Raw genomic sequence first — 27,468 nt, 5'->3', positions numbered from 1 at the left:
AAAAGCATAAAACAGGGAAAACTAAACTAAATCTATCATTTTTGTTCTAAGCAACCGAAGGTGAAAACTTAAAACAGAGGTTTGTGCCTCCTTGATTCATCCATCTCATGGTCATCGAAAGAAATCCGTCAATGGGGTTGATCAAGTCCCCTCGACAAAACTTATCGAATCGCAAAAGAAGACAGAGAATTTTCGAATAGTCACTAGGTCACCTCAATGGGGATGTGAATCTCCCCAACAAGAAAATCATACTTCATCTTAACAGGAGGAATAGGGCATTCAAAGCTCCCAATAAGAATCGCTGAAGTTTTTTCGATAGCATTGATGCAATGTACTCGATATTGTTTCTTTGGAAAGTGCACCGTATGCTCACTACCGTTGACATGGAAAGTGACATTGCCTTTGTTGCAATCTATAACAGCCCCAGTAGTGTTTAAAAAGGGTCTTCCCAGGATGACAGCCATGGCATCATCCTCGGGAATATCCAAGATAAGAAAGTCTGTTAAGATAGTGACGTTAGCAATCACAACAGGCACATCCTCGCAAATGCCGATAGGGAAAGCAGTTGATTTGTCGGCCATTTGCAGAGAGATTTCAGTGGGTGTTAACTTATGCAGTTCAAGTCTACGATAAAGAGAGAGAGGCATAACACTAACACCGGCTCCAAGGTCGCATAAAGCAGTTCTAACGTAGTTGCCTTTAATCGAGCAAGGTATAGTGGGCACACCGGGATCACCTAGTTTCTTGGGAGTTCCACCCTTGAAGGTATAATTAGCGAGCATGGTGGAAATCTCAACCTCTGGTATCCTCCTCTTATTAGTCACAATATCTTTCACGTGCTTAGCATACGGAGACATTTTGAGCATATCTGTCAAACGCATTTGCAGAAAGACAGGTCTGATCATTTTAACGAATCGCTCAAAATCCTCATCATCCTTTTTCTTGGATGGTTTGGGAGGAAAGGGCATGGGTTTCTGAACCCATGCTTCCCTTTCTTTACCATGCTTCCTAGCAGCGAAGTCATTCTTATCATATCTTCTATTCTTAGGTTGTGGGTTATCAAGATCAACAGGTTCAATCTCCACATCATTTTCAATTCTAGGTTGAGCATCTTCATGAACATCACTATAGATATTATCATTAGGATCATGTTCATCACCAGATTGTGTTTTAGCATCAGAGACAGAGACATCATTTGGACTCTCAGGTGTAGCAGCAACAGGGTTGCTAGCGTGCAGGTTCCTATCATCTTTCTTCTTCTTTCTAGGATGACTAGGTGCATCAGTGCTAACTCCTTGACAATCTTGTTCAATTCTCTTCGGATGACCCTCAGGATACAAAGGTTCCTGAGTCATTCTACCGCCTCTAGTGACGACTCTGACGGAATTGTCATTCAACTCATTGAGCAAGTCGTTCTGAGCTTTAAGTACTTGTTCTACTTGAGTAGTAACCATAGAGGCATGTTTACTCAGAAGTTTAAGACCATTGACGTTTCTGTCCACACAAGCACTTAAATGACTAAGCATACACGCATTCTTTTCCAATTGTGTGCTAACATAATCATTGAAACTCTGTTGTTTGACAACAAAGTCATCAAATTCATCCAGGCATAGGCTAGCAGGTTTATCAAAAGGAATATCACTCTCATCAAACCTACGCAGAGAATTTACTTCTACTACCTGTATCAGGTTATCAAGACCATGGATCTCTTCGATTCGTGGTAGATTTTTGACATCTTCAGATTTAATGCCTTTCTCTCGCATAGGTTTCTTGGCCTCTTGCATATCTTCGGGACTGAGGAATAGAATACGTCTTTTCTTCGGAGTTGGCTTAGGAGGTGGTTCAGGAATAGTCCAAGCATTCTCATTGCACAAGATGTTATTCAATAGGATCTCAACTTGTTCTACAGTTCGTTCCCTAAAAACACAACCAGCACAACTATCTAGGTGGTCTTTGGAAGCATCAGTAAGTCCATTATAGAAGATATCAAGTATTTCATTCTTCTCAAGAGGGTGATCAGGCAAAGCATTCAGTAGCTGGATGAGCCTCCCCAAGCTTGTGGGAGACTCTCTTCTTCAGCTTGAGCAAAGTTGTATATTTTCTGCAAGGCAACTTGCTTCTTATGGGCAGGGAAATATTTTTCAGAGAAGTAGTAGACCATATCCTGGGGACTACGCACACAACCAGGAGCAAGAGAAGTGAACCAGGTCTTAGCATCATCCTTTAGCGAGAAAGGAAACAACTTGAGGATATAGTAGTGGCGGATCTTTTCCTCACTAGTAAATAGGGTGGCCATATCGTGCAGTTCGGTAAGATGGGTGATATGTCTCCAACGTATCTATAATTTTTTATGGTTTCATGCTATTATCTTGTCAAACTTTGGATGTTTTGCATGCCTTTTATTTATTTTTTGGGACTAACTTATTAATCCAGTGCCAAGTGCGAGTTCCTGTTTTTTCCATGTTTTTGACCCCTTTCAGAGGAGATTTTGAAACGGAGTCCAAATGGAAGAAAATCCCCGAAAAGATTTTTTCTGGAATGGAAGAAGATCAGAGAGCTTAGGGGCCAAGCCCGAAGAGCCCCAGGGGCCCCACAAGCCCCCACCCCACGGCCAGGGGGGTCGCGTCATGCAGGCTTGTGGGCCCCCTGGAGGTCCCCTGACCTAGATCTTGCGCCTATAAATTCCCAAATATTCCCAAAAAATCAGGGGAGCATCGTAATCAATTTTCCGCCACCGCAAGCTTCTGTCTCCGCAAGATCCCATCTCAGGCACGTCCTGGTGCCCTGCCGGAGGGGGGATTCAGACACGGAAGGCTTCTCCATCAACACCATAACCTCTCCGATGATGCGTGAGTAGTTCACCATAGACCTACGGGTCCATAGCTAGTAAATTGATGGCTTCTTCTCTCTCTTGGATCTTCAATACAAAGTTCTCCATGATCTTCATGGAGATCTATCCAATGTAATCTTCTGTTGCGGTGTGTTTGTCGAGATCCGATGAATTGTGGATTTATGATTAGATTATCTATGAATCTTATTTGAGTTTCTTCTGATCTCTCTTATGCATGATTTCATATCCTTGTAATTATCTTCGATTTGTGGGTTTTGTTTGGCCAACTAGATATATGATTCTTGCCATGGGAGAAGTGCTTGGTTTTGGGTTCATACCGTGCGGTGACCTCACCCAGTGACAGAAGGGGTAGCGAGGCACGTATCGTGTTGTTGCCATCAAGGGTAAAAAGATGGGGTTTTCATCATTGGTTTAAGATTATCCCTCTACATCATGTCATCTTGCTTAAAGCGTTACTCTGTTCGTCATGAACTCAATACACTAGATGCATGCTGGATAGCGGTCGATGTGTGGAGTAATAGTAGTAGATGGAGAAAGTATCGGTCTACTTGTCTCGGACATGATGCCTATATGCTAGATCATTGCCTTAGATATTGTCATGACTTTGCGCGGTTCTATCAATTGCTCGACGGTAATTTGTTCACCCACCGTAATACTTGCTATTTTGAGAGAAGCCTCTAGTGAAAAGTATGGCCCCGAGGGTCTACTCCACACCATATTTTCAGCCTTACCCTTTTTACTTCGTTGCTCCTTTCGCCTTCAGATCTCACTTTGCAAACAATCTTGAAGCGATTGACAACCCCTTTGAAGCGTTGGGTGCAAGCTTGTTTGTGTTTGCGCAGGTACTTTGGACTTGACGAGGCCCTCCTTCTGGTTCGATACCTTCGTTCTCAAATTGAGGGAAATACTTACTGCTCCTGTGCTGCATCACCCTTTCCTCTTTAAGGGAAAAACCGACGCAAAGCAAAGAAGTAACAAGAAGAATTCCTACGCGTCAGGGAAGGACTTTTGTTGCCGCAGTAGAAGAATTTCTGGCGCCGTTGCCGGGGAGGAAGATCAAGTCAAGAACTCATCCAAGTAGGTGTCGCAAACTCATCTCTTGCATTTACTTTGTTTGCCAGTTTCCTCTCGTTTTCCTCTCCCCCACTACACAATTCGCCTTTTTCTTTTGCCTTTTTTCTTTTGCCTTTTTCGTTCGCCCTTTTCTCTCGCTTGCTTTCTGTTCGCTTGTGTGCCATGTGCCTTCAATATGCTTGCATCTTCGCTTGCTGAAAATCTAGTGATATGGATCCTCATTCACTTGCTAATCTCTTTAAGAGATCCAATTATGTTGATCCAATTGCTAGTGAGTTGAGTGCACTTGACTATCTTTATGGAGTTTTGCTTGAGATGCGTGAATCTGAAAATTGTGAGGAAGAAATTTATGAAGTGATTCACGAGGGCTCGTTGGATGAAAAGCATGATTGCAATGGTTTCACTATAAATTCTAGTAGTGACAATCATGCTAAAAATATGCAAAACCCTAAGCTTGGGGATGCTAATTTGGTTATGTCCACTACTTGTTGCAATGATATTTGCAATAATATTTAAAGTGGGTTTGGAGAAGTCATGACTTTAGTTGATGATAATCCCACTATTTTTGAAGAGCGTCAACTTTGCATGCATGTGGATCATGAAACGAATATCCTTCGTCATAGCTATTTTTTTGAATTTGATTATGATCCCACATGTAATTGCTATGAGAGAGGAAAATATTGTGGTAGAAACTTTCATGTTACCAAATTACATCTCGTTATGTGGAGATTGATATTGTCTCTTTCTTCTTCCTTGCATATGGTAACTATTGGTTGTCTTGTCAATCTGTTTTCCTATAAAATGCCTATGCATAGGAAGTATGTTAGACTTAGATGTTATTTTCACATGCTTTATGATGCTCTTGTTGTGCTTCAATTCTTGTCTTTTGTGTGAGCACCATTGAGTTATCAATGCCTAGCTAAGGGCGTTAAACAATACCGCTTGTTGGGAGGAAACCCAATGAACTTATATTTTTCTTTCTGTTTTGTTGTGTCCACACTTTCATAATTCTGTTGTGATTGTATTTTTTGTGTTTTTTTTTGTGTTTGAGCCAAGCAAAGCCTTTATGATTAGTCTTGGTAATGGTTGTTTGATCCTGCTTGAAAAAGACACAAACTTTTCGCTCACGAGATGATTTTTCATTTTTATTCAGAAAGAGCTTTCGAGTTGATTATTTTTGCTGCTGATTTATAAGCTTTTGCCCCAGACCGTCGGATTTGTTCAAATGTTTTGAGGTACCTGAAGTATACGAAGTATACAGATTACTACAGACTGGTCTGTTTTTGACAGATTCTGTTTTTGTTGAGTTGGTTGCTTGTTTTGATGAAACTATGGTTAGTATCGGGGGGTACTAACCATGGAAAAGTCAGAATACACTAGCCCATCATCAATATAGATGGAATTCAAGTTTTCTACAGTACCAAAAGAAGTGGTAGTTTGTTTTCTTATACTAATGTTATCACAAGTTTCTGTTTAAGTTTTGTGTTGTGAAGTTTTCAAGTTTTGGGTGATGCTCTCATGGACAAAGAGACAAGGAGTGGAAAGAGCTCAAGCTTGGGTATTCCCAAGGCACCCCAAGCCAAATTCAAGGACACCAAAAAGCCTAAGCTTGGGGATGCCCCAGGAAGGCATCCCCTCTTTCGTCTTCAATCCATCGGTAACATTACTTGGAGCTATATTTTTATTCACCACATGATACGTGTTTTGCTTGGAGCGTCTTGTATCATAGGAGTCTTTTCTTTTTGTTGTGTCACAATCATCCTTGCTGCACACCTTTTTGAGAGAGAAACATGCACTCATCGTGATTTTGCTAGAATGCTCATAGAGCTTCACTTATATCTTTTGAGCTAGATACTTTTGCTCTAGTGCTTCACTTATATCTTTTTGAGCTAGATACTCTTTCTCTTGTGCTTCAATTATATCTTTAGAGCATGACAGTGCGTGATTTCGTAGTTGGCTTATGCTATGAAAGTAGTACCATGTGCTAGGTACCCAAAGAGGATGCAAAAACTTCCATCTTCATGTGCATTGAGTAGAAAGAAAAGTTTCGATTACTCTCAATTAGTTTTGAGACATGGATTCGGGAATATTAAAAGCTATGTTAGTAGGGTGTTGTGAATCTAGAAATACTTGTGTTGAATTTAGAGATTCCTATAGCATGCACGTATGGTGAACCGCTATGTTAGGAAGTCGGAGCATAATTGATCTATTGATTGTCATCCTTTGTGTTGAGGTCGGGATCACGCGATGGTTTACACCTACCAACCCTTCCCCTCGGAGTATGCGTTTAGCACTTTGGTTCGATTACTAATAAAAACTTATGCAACAATTATGTGAGTTCTTTATGACTAATGTTGAGTCCATGGTATAGATGCACTTTCACCTTCCACCATTGCTAGCCTCTCTAGTGCCGCGCAAATCTCGTCGGTGCCCAAACCCACCAAAATCCTTCCTCAAAACAGCCACCATACCTACCTACTATGGCATTTTCAAAGCCATTCCGAGATATATTGCCATGCAACTACCACCGTTCCGTCTGATGACTTGTGTCGTCACTCTCATATTGCCATTGCATGATCATACTAGATCATTGCACATCCCTGTATACTGCCGGAGGCATTCCCTATGGAGTCATCATCATTGTGATCTTTGAGCTTTGAGTAACTAAAAGTGTGATGATCCTCATTATTAGAGCATTGTCCCATGTGAGGGGGGAAAAGAGGCCAAAGAGCCCAAAAACAAAAAAAAAGTGAGAAAAGAAAAAAAGAGGCCTAAGAGCCCAAATAAAAAAAAGAGAAATGAGAGAAAAAGAGAGAAGGGACAATGCTACTATCTTTTTTCACACTTGTGCTTCATATTAGCACCATGTTCTTCATGATTGAGAGCTTCTTGCTTTGTCACTACCATATGCTAGTGGGAATCTTTTATATAAATTGGCTTGTATATTCCAATCATGGGCTTCCTCAAAATTGCCCTAGGTCTTCGTGAGAAAGCAAGTTGGATGCACACCCACTAGTTTTCCTTTTGAGCTTTCACATACTTATAGCTCTAGTGCATCTCTTGTATGGCAATCCCTACTCATTCACATTGATATCTATTAATGGTCATCTCCATAGCCTATTGATACGTCGAGTTAATGTGACCATCTCCTTCTTTTTTATCTCACAAACCACCACCACACTCTATTCCACCTATAGTGCTATATCCATGGCTCGCGCTCATGTATTGCGTGATAGTTATAAAAAGTTTGAGAAAATAAGAGTGCGAAAACAATTACTTGGCCAATTTCGGGGTTGTGCATGATTTACATTAGTTGTGTGAGGATGATGGAGCATAGCCAGACTATATGATTTTGTAGGGATAACTTTCTTTGGCCTTTTATTTCAAAAGTTCATGATTACTTTGCTAGTTTGCTTGAAGTGTTACTGTTTTCATGTCAATAGCAAACTATTGTTTTGAATCGTACGGATCTGAACATTCATGCCACGTGAAAGAAGTTGCAAAGGACAACTATGCTAGGTCACATTCCACATCAAAAATTCATTCTTTATCACTTCCCTACTCGAGGACGAGCAGGAGTTAAGATTGGGGATGCTTGATACGTCTCCAACGTATCTATAATTTTTTATGGTTTCATGCTATTATCTTGTCAGACTTCGGATGTTTTGCATGCCTTTTATTTATTTTTTGGGACTAACTTATTAATCCAGTGCCAAGTGCAAGTTCCTGTTTTCTCCATGTTTTTGACCCCTTTCAGAGGAGATTTTGAAACGGAGTCCAAACGGAAGAAAATCCCCGAAAAGATTTTTTCTGGAACGGAAGAAGATCAGAGAGCTTGGGGGCCAAGCCAGAAGAGCCCCAAGGGCCCCACAAGCCCCCACCCCGCGGCCAGGGGGGCGCCATGCAGGCTTGTGGGGCCCCTGGAGGTCCACTGACCTAGATCTTGCGCCTATAAATTCCAAAATATTCCCAAAAAATCAGGGGAGCATCGTAATCACTTTTCCGCCGTCGCAAGCTTCTGTCTCCGCAAGATCCCATCTGGGGCACGTCCTGATGCCCTGCCGGGGGGGGGGATTCGTACACGGAAGGCTTATCCATCAACACCATGACCTCTCCGATGATGCGTGAGTAGTTCACCATAGACCTACGGGTCCATAGCTAGTAACTAGATGGCTTCTTCTCTCTCTTGGATCTTCAATACAAAGTTCTCATGATCTTCATAGAGATCTATCCGATTTAATCTTCTTTTGCGATGTGTTTGTCGAGATCCGATGAATTATGGATTTATGATCAGATTATCTATGAATATTATTTGAGTTTCTTCTGATCTCTCTTATGCATGATTTCATATCCTTGTAATTCTCCTCGAGTTGTGGGTTTTGTTTGGCCAACTAGATCTATGATTCTTGCCATGGGAGAAGTGCTTGGTTTTGGGTTCATACCATGCAGTGACCTCACCCAGTGACAGAAGTGGTAGCGAGGCATGTATCGTGTTGTTGCCATCAAGGGTAAAAAGATGGGGTTTTCATCATTGGTTTCAGATTATCCCTCTACATCATGTCATCTTGCTTAAAGCGCTACTCTGATCGTCATGAACTCAATACACTAGATGCATGCTGGATAGAGGACGATGTGTGCAGTAATAGTAGTAGATGCAGCACGTATCGGTCTACTTGTCTCGGACGTGATGCCTATATGCTAGATCATTGCCTTAGATATCGTCATGACTTTGCGCGGTTCTATCAATTGCTCGACAGTAATTTGTTCACCCACCATAATACTTGCTATTTTGAGAGAAGCCTCTAGTGAAAACTATGGCCCCCAAGGTCTACTCCACAACATATTTTCAGCCTTACACTTTTTACTTCGTTGCTCTTTCCGCCTTCAGATCTCACTTTGCAAACAATCTTGAAGGGATTGACAACCCCTTTGAAGCGTTGGGTGCAAGCTTGTTTGTGTTTGCGCAGGTACTTTGGACTTGACGAGGCCCTCCTTCTGGTTCGATACCTTGGTTCTCAAACTGAGGGAAATACTTACTGCTCCTGTGCTGCATCACTCTTTCCTCTTCAAGGGACAAACCGACGCAAACCAGAGAAGTAACAAGAAGAATTCCTACGCGCCAGGGAAGGACTTTTGTTGTCGCAGGAATGGGCTACAACCGTTTCAGACTCATAACCGTGAAAAGGATCAGATTCGACCACAGTGATTAACTCAGGATCGACAGAGAATTCATAATCCTTATCGGTCACAAAGATAGGCGAAGTAGCAAACTTCGGGTCGTATTTCATCCTAGCGTTCAGGGATTTTTCTTTCCACTTGCCGAGTAATTTCTCAACATCATAGCTATCCTTACACGCAAGAAAATCCTCAGCTATCTCTCCCTCCATAACATAACGCTCAGGCATAACAGGCAATTCAGGCATATCAGGAGAGCTAGTATAGAATGCAAAATAGCAGGTTCTACTTCAATGGCATCAGCAGTTTCAGAAGTATCATCACATCTAGCAGCAACTCTAGCAATTTGTGCATCAAGGAATGCACCTAGTGGCAAAGAAATATCAAGCATAGCATCATCAGGCATAGTATCAAGCATGGCATCATCAGGCATAGTATCAAGCATAGCATCATCAGGCATAGTATCAAGCATAGCATCATCATCAGCATCATGGGCAGCAGAAGTAGCATCATCAAGACAGGCGACATATCAAGATTTCTAGCAGGAGGTGATGTCGCAAACCTACTCATAACTGAAGGTGAATCGAGTGCACAGCTAGATGGCAGTTCCTTACCTGTCCTCGTAGTGGAAGGCAAGACTTCAGTTCTTGGATCTCTCAGATTCCTCATAGTGATCAGCAGACGTAAATCCCAAGTGACTCGGAGAATATAGTTGTGCTTCCCTGGCAATGGCGCCAGAAAATAGTCTTGATAACCCACAAGTGTAGGGGATCGCAACCGTTTTCGAGGGTAGAGTATTCAACCCAAATTTATTGATTCGACTCAAGGGGAAGTGAAAGAATATTCTCAAGTATTAGCAGCTGAGTTTGTCAATTTCAACCACACCTGAAAGATTAGTATCTGCAAGCAAAGTATCAGTAGCAAAGTGGTATGATAGCAATGGTGCCAGAAAAAGGTCTGTTGACGACGGACTATTCCAAACTTGTTGTATCAATGGCGCCAGAAAAGTCTTGCAACACATAACAGCAAAGTAACAAGTAATAGTAGTGGTGACAGCAATAGCAAGGAACAACAGTAGTGACAGCAGCAACAAGTAACAGCAGTAACCAGTAGCAGCAGAGTAACAGCAGTAGCAACAGTAGTAGCGACAAAGTAACGTAGCAAGGACCAGTAGTAAAAGACTCGTAGGCAGTGGATCGGTGATGGATGATTATGCCGGATGTGATTCATCATGTAACAGCTATAACACGGAGAGATATGTAACTAGCTCCCGTTTGTCAATCTAATGTAGGCATGTATTCCGTATGTAGTCATACGTGCTTAGGGAAAAGAACTTGCATGCCGTCTATTGTCCATCCGTCCCGTGGCAGCGGGGTCCTAATGGAAACTACGGGATATTAAGGTTCTCCTTTTAATAAAGAACCGGACCAACGCATTAACACTTGGTGAATACATGAAATCCTCATACTATGATCATCTCCGGGAGTGGTTCCGGCTATTGTCACTCCGGGGTTGCGGGGTCATAACACATAGTAGGTAACTACCACTTGCAAGATAGGATCTAAAACACACATATATTGGCGACAACATAATAGGTTCAGATCTGAAATCATGGCACTCGGGCCCTAGTGACAAGCATTAAGCATGGCAAAGTAGTAGCAACATCAATCTCAGAACATAGTGGATACTAGGGATCAATCCCCGTCAAAACTAACTCGATTACATGATAGATCTCATCCAACTCATCACCGTCCACCAAGCCTACGATGAGATTACTCACGAACGATGAATATCATCATGGAATTGGCGATGGAGGAAGGTTGATGATGACGATGGCGATGATCTCCCCTCTCCGGAGCCCAGAACGGACTCCAGATCTGCCCTCCAGATGAAGAACAGTGGGTGGCGGCGCCTCCGTATCGTAAAATGTGATGACTACTTCTCTCTGATTTTTTCCGGGCGAAACGGAATATATAGAGCTGAGTTTGGAGGCGGTGGCACCACGTGGGCCCCACAACCCTGGTTGGTGCGACCTAGGGGGTGGCCGCGCCGCCTGGGCTTGTGGCCCACTAGCTCACCCCCTCCGGTGGATCTTTGCGTAGGTTGTCTTCATTAATTCCAGAAAAATTCTCCGTAAATTTTCAGGTCATTCCGAGAACTTTTATTTGTGCACAAAAACAACACCATGGCAATTCTACTGAAAACAGCGTTAGTCCGGGTTAGTCCCATTCAAATCATGCAAATTAGAGTCCAAAACAAGGGCAAAAGAGTTTAGAAAAGTAGATACGACGGAGACGTATCACTAGTCTCTGTTTATTCCGTACCTTTTATTTTGAGTAACTAACACTTAGCAACCGAACCAGTATTTAATACCCTGGTGCTGCTAGGAGTACTAGTAAAGTACACATCAATATCATGTATATCCAATATAATTTTGTCGACTTTGTCAGCCTTCTCATCCACCAAGTATCTAGGGTAGTTCCTCTTCAGTGATTGTTCCCCTCATTACAAAAGCACTTAGCCTCGGTTTTGGGTTCAACCTTGGGTCTCTTCACTAGAGCAGCAACTGGTTTGTCATTCAATGTAGCGACCCGACTCAACGAGTCAAGCCTCTGGTGTTTCCGTACCATCCCAAGATCATGCTGGTACACACACAATTCATAATGTATATATTCAAGAGTGCAATCACACAGCTTTATTAATCGAAATCTCATAAAGAGTACTTTATTACAATAAAGGTGTACAATAAAGTGGCTGAAGGCCAACTCATGAGATTATCTAACGAAGACTAAGCGGAAGCATCAGGTAGACGAGTCCATCCGACTCCAAGGGCATGTCGTTGAGCGTAGAACCGTAGCCTCACTCCTGGTCGGAAAAGTACTCTGCAACATGATACGTTGCAGCCGTGTAGGTCAGCATATTGAATATGCTGGCAAATCATCAAGAGAGGGAGTAAAATAATAATCATCTATCTCTACATGCATATTTGGCCGGTGGAGCTAAGTTTTGCATAAAGCCAGTTTTCTCCTACAACAAAAGGGGTCGGAAGCAAAATATTACTACATGTTTGTTGTTAACGAGATGGTTCCGCCAACCAGTTCTCGTACCCGAATAGTTGTTAACACCCACATCATTATTAAGTTGTGTCGAGAGTTCAGGGGAAAATTCAATGCCTTCGGCTCAAGTTGTCCATGACCGTGGACACGGCTAATCGATTAGGTTGAGTACTCTGCAGAGTTTTGCACACGTTCCCCACAAGATCTGATCGCCTCCGGGTTTGTCCTTGCACTTCAGGGTGTTTGAAGACCGGATGATCAAAACATGGTCTTTCAACGGGTCCCTCTGAATCCCTGTCGGTGCCCATCCATTCCTACCGTTCGTCTACATCTGCTAGCACCGCCTGTCCAGAGTCGCCGTGTTGTCCAACCAAGCAAGAGCCCATAATGACTTGTGGCTGTGCAGGTAAGCCTTGAGTCTTGAAGTCTCCGTCCGTCCCTTTGAGCCTGGGTGAAGCTTTCCGCAGGATGACATGGCCTCTCCAGCATCCCGGGCATCCACTGGGTTTTCCAGGGAGCCGATCAACCGTCCTTCACCCAGTGTTGCATTGCGTCCGAGGTCTTGAAAATCTTGTCTTAGTCCGGTCTTGGTTATTATATCAACCTCGCATCACTCGTGGTATACACTCAACCGATAACCCGTCTACTAGAGCATAGCATATATAACATTGTCGTCCCGGGGCCAAGTATCGGGGATGTTGGTGTTCCTACCACATGATACTACACCTATGACTAAAGTTTCCAAGTACCTAGGCGGCATGCAAATTGGGCAAATAAGGTGATCTACTATGCATCAAAAACATAGGTAAAAAATAACATGATCAAAGATGACTTGCCTTGATGATACTTGTCCTGCTCGAGCGTCTCTAAGTAACACGCTTCACACTCCGGATGATCTACCGATACAAACACAAAGCACACCATAAGCAATTCAATCATGCCACAAGTAAAAATAACATCACATGCAAATGATTTGCAAAAGACTACGCAAAAGAATTTATCGCGTGCCGGTATGGCAGAAACTTGTTTCTGTTGAAAACACCAGCACAAATACTTTAAAAAATTCTGAAAATTCTACCACAGTAAGATTTTATCACTAGAAAACAGTAGCAAAAAGAATCAACTCAATATCATTTCTCAAACTCCTGGAATAGGCAAAACAGTGTTTAAACTAAATCTGCTCTAACTTATATTTAAAAATTTCAAACACAGACAAATTATATGTTTTTAAAAACTACAGGAAATTTTTGAGCTACTGGGAAAAGAATCAATGTCATTTGACGTAGTTATAAACAGTTGTGATCAAAACAAGATTGAAAGTTTCTGTTTTCGAAATCTGGACAGAAGTTACAAAAACTGCTAGTGCTAATGAGAGGCACACGTGGCAAGTTGCGGGGGCTGTGTGTTTCTTGGTTTGGAGCAAACGTCCTATGGCTAGCAAAACCACTGGCTAAATCTTACGTGAACAAAAGAACCGTTGGTTTTCTGGACTAAACCGAAAGGGTATAGATGATCTAATCCTAGCCATTGCATGAAGATCTAAAGGCTGGAACCAATTGCATGCAAATAGAGAGAGAGAGATGGATAGCTACCTGCTGGCTGTAGCTTGCACCGGCAAGAATGGAGATGGCCGGCGAGGAGGGAGCTCCGGGGGCGGTGGGGCTTCGGGGGGGAGGCGGCGGCGCGGTCCTCCTCCGCGGGGGGGGGGAGGCGCTCGGGGGAGAGGGGCTCCGGGGGGTGGCTTCCCAGGGCGAGGCCGAGGGTGGCGCAGCCTCGGGCTGCTGCTGCTCCGGCGAGGCTCGTGGCAGCGGCGGCGGCTAGGGTTGGGGAAGGGGTGGCTCGGGGTGGGGTATATATAGGCTGGGTGGAGGGAGTAGAAAGGAAGGAGGAGAGGCTCTGGGGAGGGAATCGCGAGGAGAGGGAGCTGCTCGGTTTCGGTTTGGTGGAAGAAGGAAGGTGACGGGGGAGAGGAGCAGTAAGGAAAGAGAGGAGAGAGGTAGGAGAAAGGAAAGAGACGTGGGGAAGGTGCAGCTCGGTTTGGTCTCTGGTGCAGAATGGAAAGAGAGGGAGGTAGAGAAAGGAAAGAACGGGGAGAGAGAGGAGAACTCGCGTGGGGAGAGAAGAGAGAGAATTAAGGAAGGAGAGGGAGGAGAGAAATACGTGGGGGAGAGAGAGAGAAAAGAGAGGAGAAGGAAGAGAGAAAAAAACGGGAGAGAGAGGAGAGAAATAAGGGAGAGAGAGGAGATTACGTGGGGAGGTTGGGGTTGCATGCATGGCTTGCATGCGATGCATGCTGGGGTGGCGGCTGGGCTGAGCCACTTTGGCTCGGCCTGGCAGGTTTCTTTTTTTTTTGCAAAACAAACAAACAGCAGCAACAAAAAGAAAGAAAAAAAACAAAACAGAAAAAATATATTTTCCTAGCTAACAAAAATACTAGAAAAAGAGTAGGTACTAATATACGTATATGCACTAGAATACTTAGGAAAAACAAAACAGAAAAAATATACTACTAATATATATATATAATATACATATACATATATACCAATACTTATAATATTTCTATGGAAACCCTAGTTCCACCTAATGCAACTTTTAAAAATAGTTTTATGCAATAGGTCACACAACGCGATTGAAAAACTCAACAAAAATAATTTGGAGTTTAGAAAAATTTGCAAAAAACCAAAATGGTGACTTTAACTCACAGGGGAGAAGTCATATTATCTCCACTCCGATAAATTGCCCGCAGTCACATAACGATAAAATTTTCAGAAGAACACAATGATGCATAAAATATGAGATGCATATGAATGATCTATTAACATCCGAATTTAAGAAAATTGGGATGTTACAAACCTACCCACCTTAAGATGAATCTCGCCCTCGAGATTCGGGTTGGCTAGAAAATAGGTGCGGGTGGTCTCGACGAAGATCCTCTTCTCGTTCCCAGGTGGCTTCTTCCTCGGTGTGGTGGCTCCACAACACCTTGCAGAACTTGATGATCTTGCTGCGGGTAACTCTGTTGGCGATCTCGAGAATCCGGACGGGTTTCTCCTCATACGTCAGATCACTGTCAAGCTGTATGGCCTCTAGGGGCACGGTATCTCTCAACGGAACATCGGCCATCTCAGCGTGGCATTTCTTCAACTGGGAAACATGGAAGACATCGTGAACTCTGGACAATCCTTCCGGCAGTTCCAGTTTGTATGCAACTTCGCCTCTACGTTCAAGGATTTTGTAGGGGCCAATGAAACGTGGTGCTAGTTTTCCTTTCACACCGAATCTCTTGATTCCTCGAAGTGGAGACACCCGAAGATAGGCTCGATCTCCAACTTCGTACGTTACTTCCTTGCGTTTGCTATCGGCATAACTCTTCTGCCTGGACTGAGCTATCTTGAGTCGGTCACGAATAAGCTTGACCTTCTCTTCAGAATCTCGGATGAGGTCGGGACCAAAAAGTTATCGGTCTCCAACTCCATCCCACATCAACGGTGTTCTGCACCTCCTTCCGTATAGAGCTTCGAAAGGGGCCATCTTCAGACTGGTCTGGTAGCTGTTGTTGTACGAGAACTCGGCATACGGTAAATTGTCATCCCAACTAGACCCATAGTCTAGTGCGCAAGCTCTCAACATGTCCTCCAGAATCTGATTAACTCTCTCGGTCTGTCCATCTGTCTGCGGGTGAAATGCTGTGCTGAACTCCAATCTCGTTCCCAAGGTTTCGTGTAGTTGGTGCCAAAATTTTGATGTGAACTGAGTCCCTCTATCGGATACAATGCTCTTCGGTACTCCGTGCAGACATACGATCCTCGTCATATAAATCTTGGCCAGCTTGGCACTCGTGTAGGTAGTCTTCACCGGAATGAAGTGAGCTACCTTGGTCAAATGATCGACCACAACCCAAATAGAATCATAGCCAGAACGGGTCCTGGGTAATCCTGTGATGAAGTCCATACCAAGCTTTTCCCATTTCCATTCGGGTATCGGTAGAGGTTGGAGCAAACCTGCTGGTTTCTGATGCTCGGCTTTTACTCACTGACAAACATCGCATATAGCTATGAACTCGGCAATGTCTTTCTTCAATCCTGTCCACCAGAAACTTTCTTTCAGATCCAGATACATCTTGGTGTTACCGGGGTGTACCGAGTACTGGGAATCATGAGCTTCCTGAAGTATCAACTTCCTGAGTTCGGGATCATTGGGCACATAGATGCGATCCTCAAACCATAAAGTTCCGTGTTCGTCCTCACGAAAACCTTTAGCTTTCCCGTCTTCCATTTTCTGCTTAATCTCAGCTATCTCCTTGTCAGCTTTCTGTGCTTCATGGATCTTTTCCGTCAAAGTAGACTGAATTTTCAAGGTGGCAACAAATCCTCTTGGAACTATCTCCAGTTTGAGTTCTCGGAGATCATCTGCTAACTCCTGGGGTAATCCTCCCGCTGTGAGCGTGTTCACATAACTCTTGCGACTCAATGCATCGGCTACAACATTTGCCTTGCCTGGGTGATAATGCAATCTCATGTCATAGTCCTTGATCAATTCTAGCCATCGCCTCTGTCTGAGGTTCAACTCCTTCTGCGTGAAGATATATTTCAGGCTCTTGTGATCAGTGTAAACATCACAACTATTTCCGATCAGGAAATGTCTCCAGGTCTTGAGTGCGTGCACTACGGCTGCTAGTTCCAAGTCATGTGTGGCATAATTCAACTCATGAGGTCTGAGCTGTCTGGATGCATAGGCTACGACTTTGCCTTCTTGCATGAGCAGTCCTCCGAGTCCTTGACGAGAAGCGTCACAGTAAACCTGGAAATCCTTCTGAATGTTCGGCAATATCAGCACTGGGGCTGTAACAAGACGTTTCTTCAGCTCTTGAAAACTGGTTTCACAATCCTCAGTCCAAACATACTTGGATTCCTTCTTCAACAACTCTGTCATGGGCTTGGCAATTTTTGAGAAATTCTCAATGAACCTCCGGTAATATCCGGCAAGTCCGAGGAAACTGCGGATCTCCTTGACTGACGTGGGTGCTACCCATTCGGTGACTGCTGCGACCTTGGCAGGGTCCACTGCTATGCCTTCTCCTGAGATGACGTGTCCGAGAAATCCGACTTCCTTCAACCAAAACTCACATTTGTTGAACTTTGCATATAGCTTATGCTCTCGAAGCTTCTCCAGAACTAGACGCAGATGTTCCTTGTGTTCCTCTTTGTTCTTGGAGAATATCAGTATGTCATCGATGAACACCACGACAAACTTGTCCAAGTACTCCATAAATACCTTGTTCATCAGATTCATAAAATATGCCGGAGCATTAGTCAGTCCAAATGACATGACCGTGTACTCATACAAGCCGTACCGAGTGGTGAAGGCTGTCTTGGGTATATCCTGTTCACGAATTTTCAACTGATGATACCCGGATCGAAGATCGATCTTGGAGAATATTCGAGCTCCAACTAACTGATCAAACAAAGCATTGATCATCGACAAGGGGTACTTGTTCTTGATGGTCACATCGTTCAATGCACGATAATCGACAACCATTCTTAAGGACTTGTCCTTCTTTTCAACTAAGAGCACTTGGGCTCCCCAAGGTGAAGAACTTGGGCGAATATACCCTTTGTCCAATAACTCCTTAATTTGCTTCTTGATTTCTATCAAGTCATTTGCGGGCATCCGATAAGGTCTCTTGGATATCGGGGCTGTTCCGGGTAATAGCTCAATCAAGAACTCAATCTCTCTATCGGGTGGCATGCCCAGCAATTCCTCCGGAAATACATCTGGGTACTCTTGTACAATCGGTACTTCCTCCTGGACTACTCCCGTGAGAGAGTTTACTCGCTTACTCCGTGTCGGGCGCTGAGACACGTACTTAATCCGCTTCTGCTCGGGGGTGGTGAGCAAAATAGACTTAAGGGCACAATCGATATTCCCTTCATACTTGGCCAACCAATCCATGCCTAGAATTACATCCAATCCTAGGGACTCTAATACGATGAGGTCGGTGGGAAAAGTATGGTTCCCGATGTTGAGACTCAAAGCATGGCATCCTATCCCGGCTGTCATCATGCCTCCTGGGGAACTGACCTTAATAGGTTGGCTGAGGGTTCTAGTTGGCAAACTATACTTTTCCACAACTACCCTTGGTATGAATGAATGCGTTGCACCAGAATCAAAAAGTACCAATACTGGATGTGAATTTAGCAAAAACTTACCAACCACAGTATCGGGGTGATCATAGACTTCTTCCACATCAATGTGGTTCACCTGAGCTCGAGGAAAAGGATTGGGCTTCTTAGCTGCAGAGTTGTCGTTGCCGTTGCCGTTTCCGTTGCCGTTTCCATTTCCCTGCTTGTTCTGGGGACAATCAGTGGCATAGTGTCCCTTCTTCTCACACTTGAAGCAAGTGATGTGAGTCAGATCCTTCTGATCTGGAGCTGAATTCTGCTGAGTGCCAGTACCGCCATTCTTGAAGTTGCTGTTGTTGCGGTGATTCCCATTTCCTCCATGGTTGTGGCCTCCATGGTTGTGCACAGGGTGGTTATGTTGAACGTGTCCTCCAAGCTTACCGGATCCAGTCCCGGCATTCCCAGGATAGGGGGTGTAGCGAGGCTTCTGCTGAGTGCCGGAGTTGAACTTTCCAACCCCATACTTTCGCTTGCGGTTCTCCATCTGCTGATGTTTCCCCTCCAAGATGAGGGCCTTATCAACCAGCTCCTGGTAGTTGTTGAAGGTGGCTACCGTCAACTGAATGCTCAGCTCATCATTCAGTCCTTCCAAGAACTTCTCCTGCTTGGCCGCATCATCGGCCACATCTCCAGGTGCATAACGGGCGAGCATGCTGAATTCATCAACGTACTGGGCCACAGTGTGATTCCCCTGGTGTAAGTTGCGAAACTCACGCTTCTTCAGACTCATTGCACCAGCTGAGACATGTGCGGTGCGGAAGGCTTGCTTGAATTGCTCCCAAGTGACTCCAGCAATGGGATAAGTGGTGGTGTAGTTCTCCCACCAAGCAGCTGCAGGGCCTTCAAGTTGATGCGCGGCAAAACGCACCTTCTCAGCTTCACAACAACCAGCAGTGATAAGTTCACGCTCCATCTTGCGAAGCCAATCATCTGCCACAATGGGCTCAATGCTGCTGGAGAAAGTTGGAGGGTTCAACCTCAGAAAACGGGTAAGGTTGTCAGCCTGGGGTGGGGGACGGTTGTTGTTGTTCTGGTTCTGGATGATCAGCTGCATCAGGGTGTTTTGTTGCTGGATCAACTGGGTGAGTTCCGGCAGAAAGTTGGAGGTAGGGCGCGTCTCGGAGGCATCTGATGTTTGTAGAGGGGTGATATTAGCATAGAACAATGGTCTAGAGGAATTATACTACCCATATGAATGCAACACACAAGTATCACACCACACATTCCATTCAATCATCACAAAGGTTCACACGGGGATACAAAATTCGATAATCCTAAACATCGGCCTAACACATATAACGATAAAGTAAATTTGGTGGTCTAGTCTAAGTGTCCTCCTCAGAATAGCATGGTGTCGGGTCCTTCGGTGGAGCTTTCTTCATAGTCCTCGTCGTTGCTGATCACGGGGGCTACGTCTACTTCGGGATGAAGGTTCTCGCCCATGTCCAGTTCCTCCTCCAGGTAGGCAACTCGAGTCTTCAGCTTCTCGATCCGCTCCAGAAAGTCCTTCACTTCCAGCTCATGTTCGTAGTGGGCTTCCCGGGCTGCATCTTCAAGCTCAAGCTCGCGGAGTGACAGTTGCTTGATCTTCCTGGCATCCTTGATCGCGTGATACTCCAGAGTTCCGCTGTGCTTCTCCAAGGTCTGGGCATAAGACAAGAGAGCGTCATTGGTCTTGCTTGAGATGATGTCTCCGTCTTCATTTCTCCGGGATACAGCGAATAGGTATGGAGAAATAGGGCAGCCTTTGTATTCATCCTTGATACGTCCGAGTGCACAATGGATCGCCATGTCCCTTCCGAGAATCCAGCTGGGTGCGATGAACTTGAAATCCATCGGCTCAGTGCTGGTGCGTAGAACCGTAGCTGGGTGCGTAGAACCGTAGCCTCACTCCTGGTCGGAAAAGTACTCTGCAACATGATACGTTGCAGCCGTGTAGGTCAGCATATTGAATATGCTGGCAAATCATCAAGAGAGGGAGTAAAATAATAATCATCTATCTCTACATGCATATTTGGTCGGTGGAGCTAAGTTTTGCATAAAGCCAGTTTTCTCCTACAACAAAAGGGGTCGGAAGCAAAATATTACTACATGTTTGTTGTTAACGAGATGGTTCCGCCAACCAGTTCTCGTACCCGAATAGTTGTTAACACCCACATCATTATTAAGTTGTGTCGAGAGTTCAGGGGAAAATTCAATGCCTTCGGCTCAAGTTGTCCATGACCGTGGACACGGCTAATCGATTAGGTTGAGTACTCTGCAGAGTTTTGCACACGTTCCCCACAAGATTTGATCGCCTCCGGGTTTGTCCTCGCACTTCAGGGTGTTTGAAGACCGGATGATCAAAACATGGTCTTTCAACGGGTCCTCTGAATCCCTGTCGGTGCCCATCCATTCCTACCGTTCGTCTACATCTGCTACCACCGCCTGTCCAGAGTCGCCGTGTTGTCCAACCAAGCCAGAGCCCATAATGACTTGTGGCTGTGCAGGTAAGCCTTGAGTCTTGAAGTCTCCGTCCGTCCCTTTGAGCCTGGGTGAAGCTTTCCGCAGGATGACATGGCCTCTCCAGCATCCCGGGCATCCACTGGGTTTTCCAGGGAGCCGATCAACCGTCCTTCACCCAGTGTTGCATTGCGTCCGAGGTCTTGAAAATCTTGTCTTAGTCCGGTCTTGGTTATTATATCAACCTCGCATCACTCGTGGTATACACTCAACCGATAACCCGTCTACTAGAGCATAGCATATATAACATTGTCGTCCCGGGGCCAAGTATCGGGGATGTTGGTGTTCCTACCACATGATACTACACCTATGACTAAAGTTTCCAAGTACCTAGGCGGCATGCAAATTGGGCAAATAAGGTGATCTACTATGCATCGAAAACATAGGTAAAAAATAACATGATCAAAGATGACTTGCCTTGATGATAGTTGTCCTGCTCGAGCGTCTCTAAGTAACACGCTTCGCACTCCGGATGATCTACCGATACAAACACAAAGCACACCATAAGCAATTCAATCATGCCACAAGTAAAAATAACATCACATGCAAATGATTTGCAAAAGACTACGCAAAAGAATTTATCGCGTGCCGGTATGGCAGAAACTTGTTTCTGTTGAAAACACCAGCACAAATACTTTAAAAAATTCTGAAAATTCTACCACAGTAAGATTTTATCACTAGAAAACAGTAGCAAAAAGAATCAACTCAATATCATTTTTCAAACTCCTGGAATAGGCAAAACAGTGTTTAAACTAAATCTGCTCTAACTTATATTTAAAAATTTCAAACACAGACAAGTTATATGTTTTTAAAAACTACAGGAAATTTTTGAGCTACTGGAAAAAGAATCAATGTCATTTGACGTAGGGATAAACAGTTGTTATCAAAACAAGATTGAAAGTTTCTGTTTTCGAAAGCTAGACAGAAGTTACAAAAACTGCTAGTGCTAATGAGAGGCACACGTGGCAAGTTGCGGGGGCTGTGTGTTTCTTGGGTTGGAGCAAACGTCCTATGGCTAGCAAAACCACTGGCTAAATCTTAAGTGAACAAAAGAACCGTTGGTTTTCTGGACTAAACCGAAAGGGTATAGATGATCTAATCCTAGCCATTGCATGAAGATCTAAAGGCTGGAACCAATTGCATGCAAATAGAGAGAGAGAGATGGATAGCTACTTCTGGCTGTAGCTTGCACCAGCAAGAATGGAGATGGCCGGCGAGGAGGGAGCTCCGGGGGCGGTGGGGCTTCGGGGGGGAGGCGGCGGCGGGGTCCTCCTCCGCAGGGGGGGGGGGGGGTAGGCGCTCGGGGGAAAGGGGCTCCGGGGGGTGGCTTCCCAGGGCGAGGCCGAGGGTGGCGCAGCCTCGGGCTGCTGCTGCTCCGGCGAGGCTCGTGGCGGCGGCGGCGGCTAGGGTTGGGGAAGGGGTGGCTCGGGGGTGGGGTATATATAGGCTGGGTGGAGGGAGTAGAAAGGAAGGAGGAGAGGCTCTGGGGAGGGAATCACGAGGAGAGGGAGCTGCTCGGTTTCGGTTTGGTGGAAGAAGGAAGGTGACGGGGGAGAGGAGCAGTAAGGAAAGAGAGGAGAGAGGTAGGAGAAAGGAAAGAGACGTGGGGAAGGTGCGGCTCGGTTTCGTCTCTGGTGCAGAACGGAAAGAGAGGGAGGTAGAGAAAGGAAAGAACGGGGAGAGAGAGGAGAACTCGCGTGGGGAGAGAAGAGAGAGAATTAAGGAAGGAGAGGGAGGAGAGAAATACGTGGGGGAGAGAGAGAGAGAAAAGAGAGGAGAAGGAAGAGAGAAAAAAACGGGAGAGAGAGGAGAGAAATAAGGGAGAGAGAGGAGATTACGTGGGGAGGTTGGGGCTGCATGCATGGCTTGCATGCGATGCATGCTGGGGTGGCGGCTGGCCTGAGCCACTTTGGCTCGGCCTGGCAGGTTTCTTTTTTTTTTGAAAAACAAACAAACAGCAGCAACAAAAAGAAAGAAAAAAAACAAAACAGAAAAAATATATTTTCCTAGCTAACAAAAATACTAGAAAAAGAGTAGGTACTAATATACGTATATGCACTAGAATACTTAGGAAAAACAAAACAGAAAAAATATACTACTAATATATATATATATAATATACATATACATATATACCAATACTTATAATATTTCTATGGATACCCTAGTTCCACCTAATGCAACTTTTAAAAATAGTTTTATGCAATAGGTCACACAACGCGATTGAAAAACTCAACAAAAATAATTCGGAGTTTAGAAAAATTTGCAAAAAACCAAAATGGTGACTTTAACTCACACGGGAGAAGTCATATTATCTCCACTCCGATAAATTGCCCGCAGTCACATAACGATAAAATATGAGATGCATATGAATGATCTATTAACATCCGAATTTAAGAAAATTGGGATGTTACATTCAATGAAGTACCCTTCATGCCCTTTCCCTCCTTGAAACTAGCGGTTTTACAAACCATCAACAATTGATGCTCCTTTTCGATTTCTACTTTCGCGGTGTCAAACGTCGTGAATAGCTCAAGGATCATCATATCCATCCTTGATATGTTATAGTTCATCACTAAGCTCTAGTAGCTTGGTGTCAGTGACTTTGGAGAACTATCACTGTCTCATCTGGAAGATCAACTCGCACTTGATTCAAGCGATTGTAGTACTCAGACGATCTGAGCACATGCTCAACGATTGAGTTTTTCTCCTTTACTTTGTAGACAAAGAATCTTGTCGGGGGTCTCATACCTCTCAACAAGGGCACAAGCATGAAATCCCAATTTCATCTCTTGGATCATCACGTATGTCCCGCGATGTTCGAAATGTCTTTAACACCTTAATTCTAAGTCGTTCAAGCAATATGCACTGAACTATCATGTAGTTATCAAAAACGCGTATGTTGGATGTTCGCAACATCCACAGATCACGCTTGGGGTTTAGCACACCAAGCGGTGCATTAAGGAGATAAGCCTTCTGCTTAGCAATGAGGACAATCCTCAGTTAACGGACCGAGTCCGCATAATTGCTACTTCTATTTTTCGACCAAGTTTTCTCTAGGAACATATCAAAAACCCGTGGAGCTATAGCGCAAGTTATAGCTTAATTTGCAAAGACCTATATGACTATGTTCATGATAATTAAGTTCATCTGATGAACTCCCACTTAGATCGACATCTCTCTAGTCATCCAAGCATTACACGATCCACGTCGACTAGCCCGTGTCCGATCATCACGTGAGACGGACTAGTCATCAATGGTGAGCATCTCCATGCTGATTGTATCAACCATATGACTCATGTTCGACCTTTCGGTCTCACGTATTCAAGGACATGTTTGTACATGCTAGGCTCGTCGAGTCAACCTAAGTGTTTTGCGTGTGTAAACTAGCTTACACCCGTTGTATTCGAACGTTAGAATCTATCACACCCGATCATCACGTGGTGCTTCGAGACAACGATCCTTCGCAAGAGTGCACACTTAGGGGAATACATATCTCGAAATTTTAATGAGGGATCATCTTATCTTTGCTACCGTCATTCTAAGCAATAATATGTAAAACATGATAAACATCACATGCAAACATATAGTGACATAATATGGCCATTATCATCTTGCTCCTTGGATCTCCATCTTCGAGGCACCATGATCATCATCGTCATCGGCATGACACCATGATCTCCATCATCATGATCTCCATCATTGTGTCTCCATGGAGTCGTCACACCAACTATTACTACTACTACTACTATAGCTAACCGTTAGCGATAAAGTAAAGTAATCAACATGGCGTTGCATCTCATACAATAAATTAAGACAACTCCTATGGCTCATGCCGGTTGTCATACTCATCGACATGCAAGTCATGAATCCTGTTACAAAAACATGATCAATCTCATACATCACATATGCAACATCACATTGTTTTGTCCATATCACATCACATAGCATACCCTGCAAAAACAAGTTAGACATCCTCTAATTGTTGTTGCAAGTTTTACGTGGCTGATTTGGGTTTCTAGCAAGAACGTTTCTTACCTACGTGATAGCTGATACGTCTCCAACGTATCTCTAATTTTTGATGGTTCCATGCTATTATCTTGTCAAACTTTGGATGTTTTGTATGCCTTTTATATCTTTTTTGGGACTAACTTATTAACTCAGTGCCAAGTGCCAGTTCCTGTTTTTCCGTGTTTTTGACCCTTTTTAGAGGAGGATTTTAAACGGTGTCCAAACGGAATAAAACTTCCGAAAAGATTTTTCCGGAAAAAAAGATACGCACGAGACTTGAGAACCAAGGCAGGGGCCACCAGGGGACCCCCACAAGCCCCCTAGGCGTGGCCACGGGGCCGCGCCTAGTAGGCTTGTGGGCCCCGTGTGGCTCGTCTGCCCTACCTCTTCCGCCTATAATTTCAGAAAAAATCCAAAACTGCGAGGGGGATCCACAAAAATACTTTTCCGCCGCCGCAAGCTTCTGTCTTCGCAAGATCCCATCTGGGGCACGTTCTGGTGCCCTGTCGGAGGGGGATTCTGATACGGAGGGCTTATTCATCAACACCATCACCTCTCCGATGATGCGTGAGTAGTTCACCATAGACCTTTGGGTCCATAGTGCTAGAACTCCCCAGCAACGATACTAGATAAATGTTGTTGACGTGTTCCTGACTTGATGCCTCCACGGCAACGGAGTCAGAACTGCTCCCAGTTACTCAACAATTAGCAATTGTCTTGCAATGGCCCACCAGCGCATGGGTTCGCGGCAGTTTTCGAGGGTAGAGTATTCAACCCAAATTTGTTGGTTCGCCCGACAGGAAGTAAAAGGATACTCTCAAGTATTAGCAGCTGAATGTGTCTGATTCAACCACACCTGAAAGATTAGTATCTGCAAGCAAAGTATCAGTAGCAAGGTAGTATGATAACAACGGTGCTAGAAACGATCTGTTGACGGCAGACTATTCCTAATGGTTGTATCAATGGTGCCAGAAGTTGCCCATGGACGGGAAATATTATTTCCCAGCAACGGCGAGCGAAAAAAGTATTGTAGCAGGTAGCAGCAATGTAATGAGTGACAGCAGTTGCAAGGAACAGCAGTAGTGACAGCAGTAGCAAGTAACAGCAGTAGCAAGTAGCAGCAGAGCAAAGCAAGTAACAGTAGCAGCAACAGTAGTAACAACAGCAGAGCAAAACAAGTAACAGAATCAGCAAGTAATAGTAGCAGCAACAGTAGTAACAGCAACGAAGCAAAACAAGTAACAGCAGCAGTGGGACAAACTCGTAGGCAACGGGTCGGTGATTTGTTTGGATGACATTCATCATGCAACAGTTATAACACGGAGAGATATGTGGCTAGGTCCCGTTCATCAATGTGATGTAGGCATGCATTTCGTGTGTCGTAATACGTGCTTAGGGAGAAGAACTTGCATGACATCTATTGTCCATCCCTCCCGTGGCAGCGGGGTCCAAAAGGAAACTATGGGATACTAAGGTTCTCCTTTTAATAAAGAACCGGACCAACGCATTAGCACTTGGTGAACACATGAACTCCTCAAACTATGGTCATCACAGGGAGTGGTTCGGGTTATTGTCACTCCGGGGTTGCCGGGTCATAACACATAGTAGGTAACTACAACTTGCAAGATCGGATCTAAAACACATATATATTGGTGACAACATAATAATTTCAGATCTGAAATCATGGCACTCGGGCCCTAGTGACAAGCATTAAGCATGGCAAAGTAGTAGCAACATCAATCTCAGAACATAGTGGATACTAGGGATCAATCCCCGTCAAAACTAACTCGATTACATGATAGATCTCATCCTACTCATCACCGCCCAGCGAGCCTACGAATAGATTACTCACGAACGATGAAGAGCTTCATGGAATTGGAGAGGGAAGAAGGTTCATGATGACGATGGCGACGATTTCCCCTCTCCGAAGCCCAAAACGGACTCCAGATCTGCCCTCCAGATGAAGAACAGGATGTGGCGGCGCCTCCGTATCGCAAACGTGACAAAATCTTCTCTCTTTATTTTTTCTGGGACGAAAGTGAATTTATAGAGCTGAGTTTGGGAGCGGCAGAGCCACGTGGGCCCCACAAGCTTGGTAGCCGCCACCAGGGGGGCGGCGGCTACAGGGCTTGTGGCCCACTGGCCCATCCCCTCCGGTGGATCTTTGCACAGGTATTTTTCATATTTTCTAGAAATATTCTCCGTAAATTTTCAGGACGTTCCGAGAACTTTCATTTCTGCACAAAAACAACACCATGGCAATTCTGCTGAAAACAGCATCAGTCCAGGTTACTTCCATTCAAATCATGCAAATTAGAGTCCAAAACAAGGGCAGAAGAGTTTGGAAAAGTAGATACGATGGAGACATATCAACTCCCCCAAGCTTAAAACCTTGCTTGCCCTCAAGCAACTCAGTTGACAAACTGAAAGAGAAAGAAAAACTTTGACAAACCCTGTTTGATCTTGTTGTTGCAACTATTTCTAACTCATAACCAGAATTTCAGCAAGATCACAAGCAAACCACATAAGCAAGTGAGACAAAGGTCTCACAGTAAACTAATATCAATGGCATAATCAGCTAACTAGAAAATAATAATGAGTTTCAGATACCAAC

The sequence above is a fragment of the Hordeum vulgare genome, chromosome 3H (genome assembly GCF_904849725.1).
Source record: "Hordeum vulgare subsp. vulgare chromosome 3H, MorexV3_pseudomolecules_assembly, whole genome shotgun sequence".
NCBI lineage: Eukaryota > Viridiplantae > Streptophyta > Magnoliopsida > Poales > Poaceae > Hordeum > Hordeum vulgare.
This window is presented reverse-complemented; position numbering follows the sequence as displayed.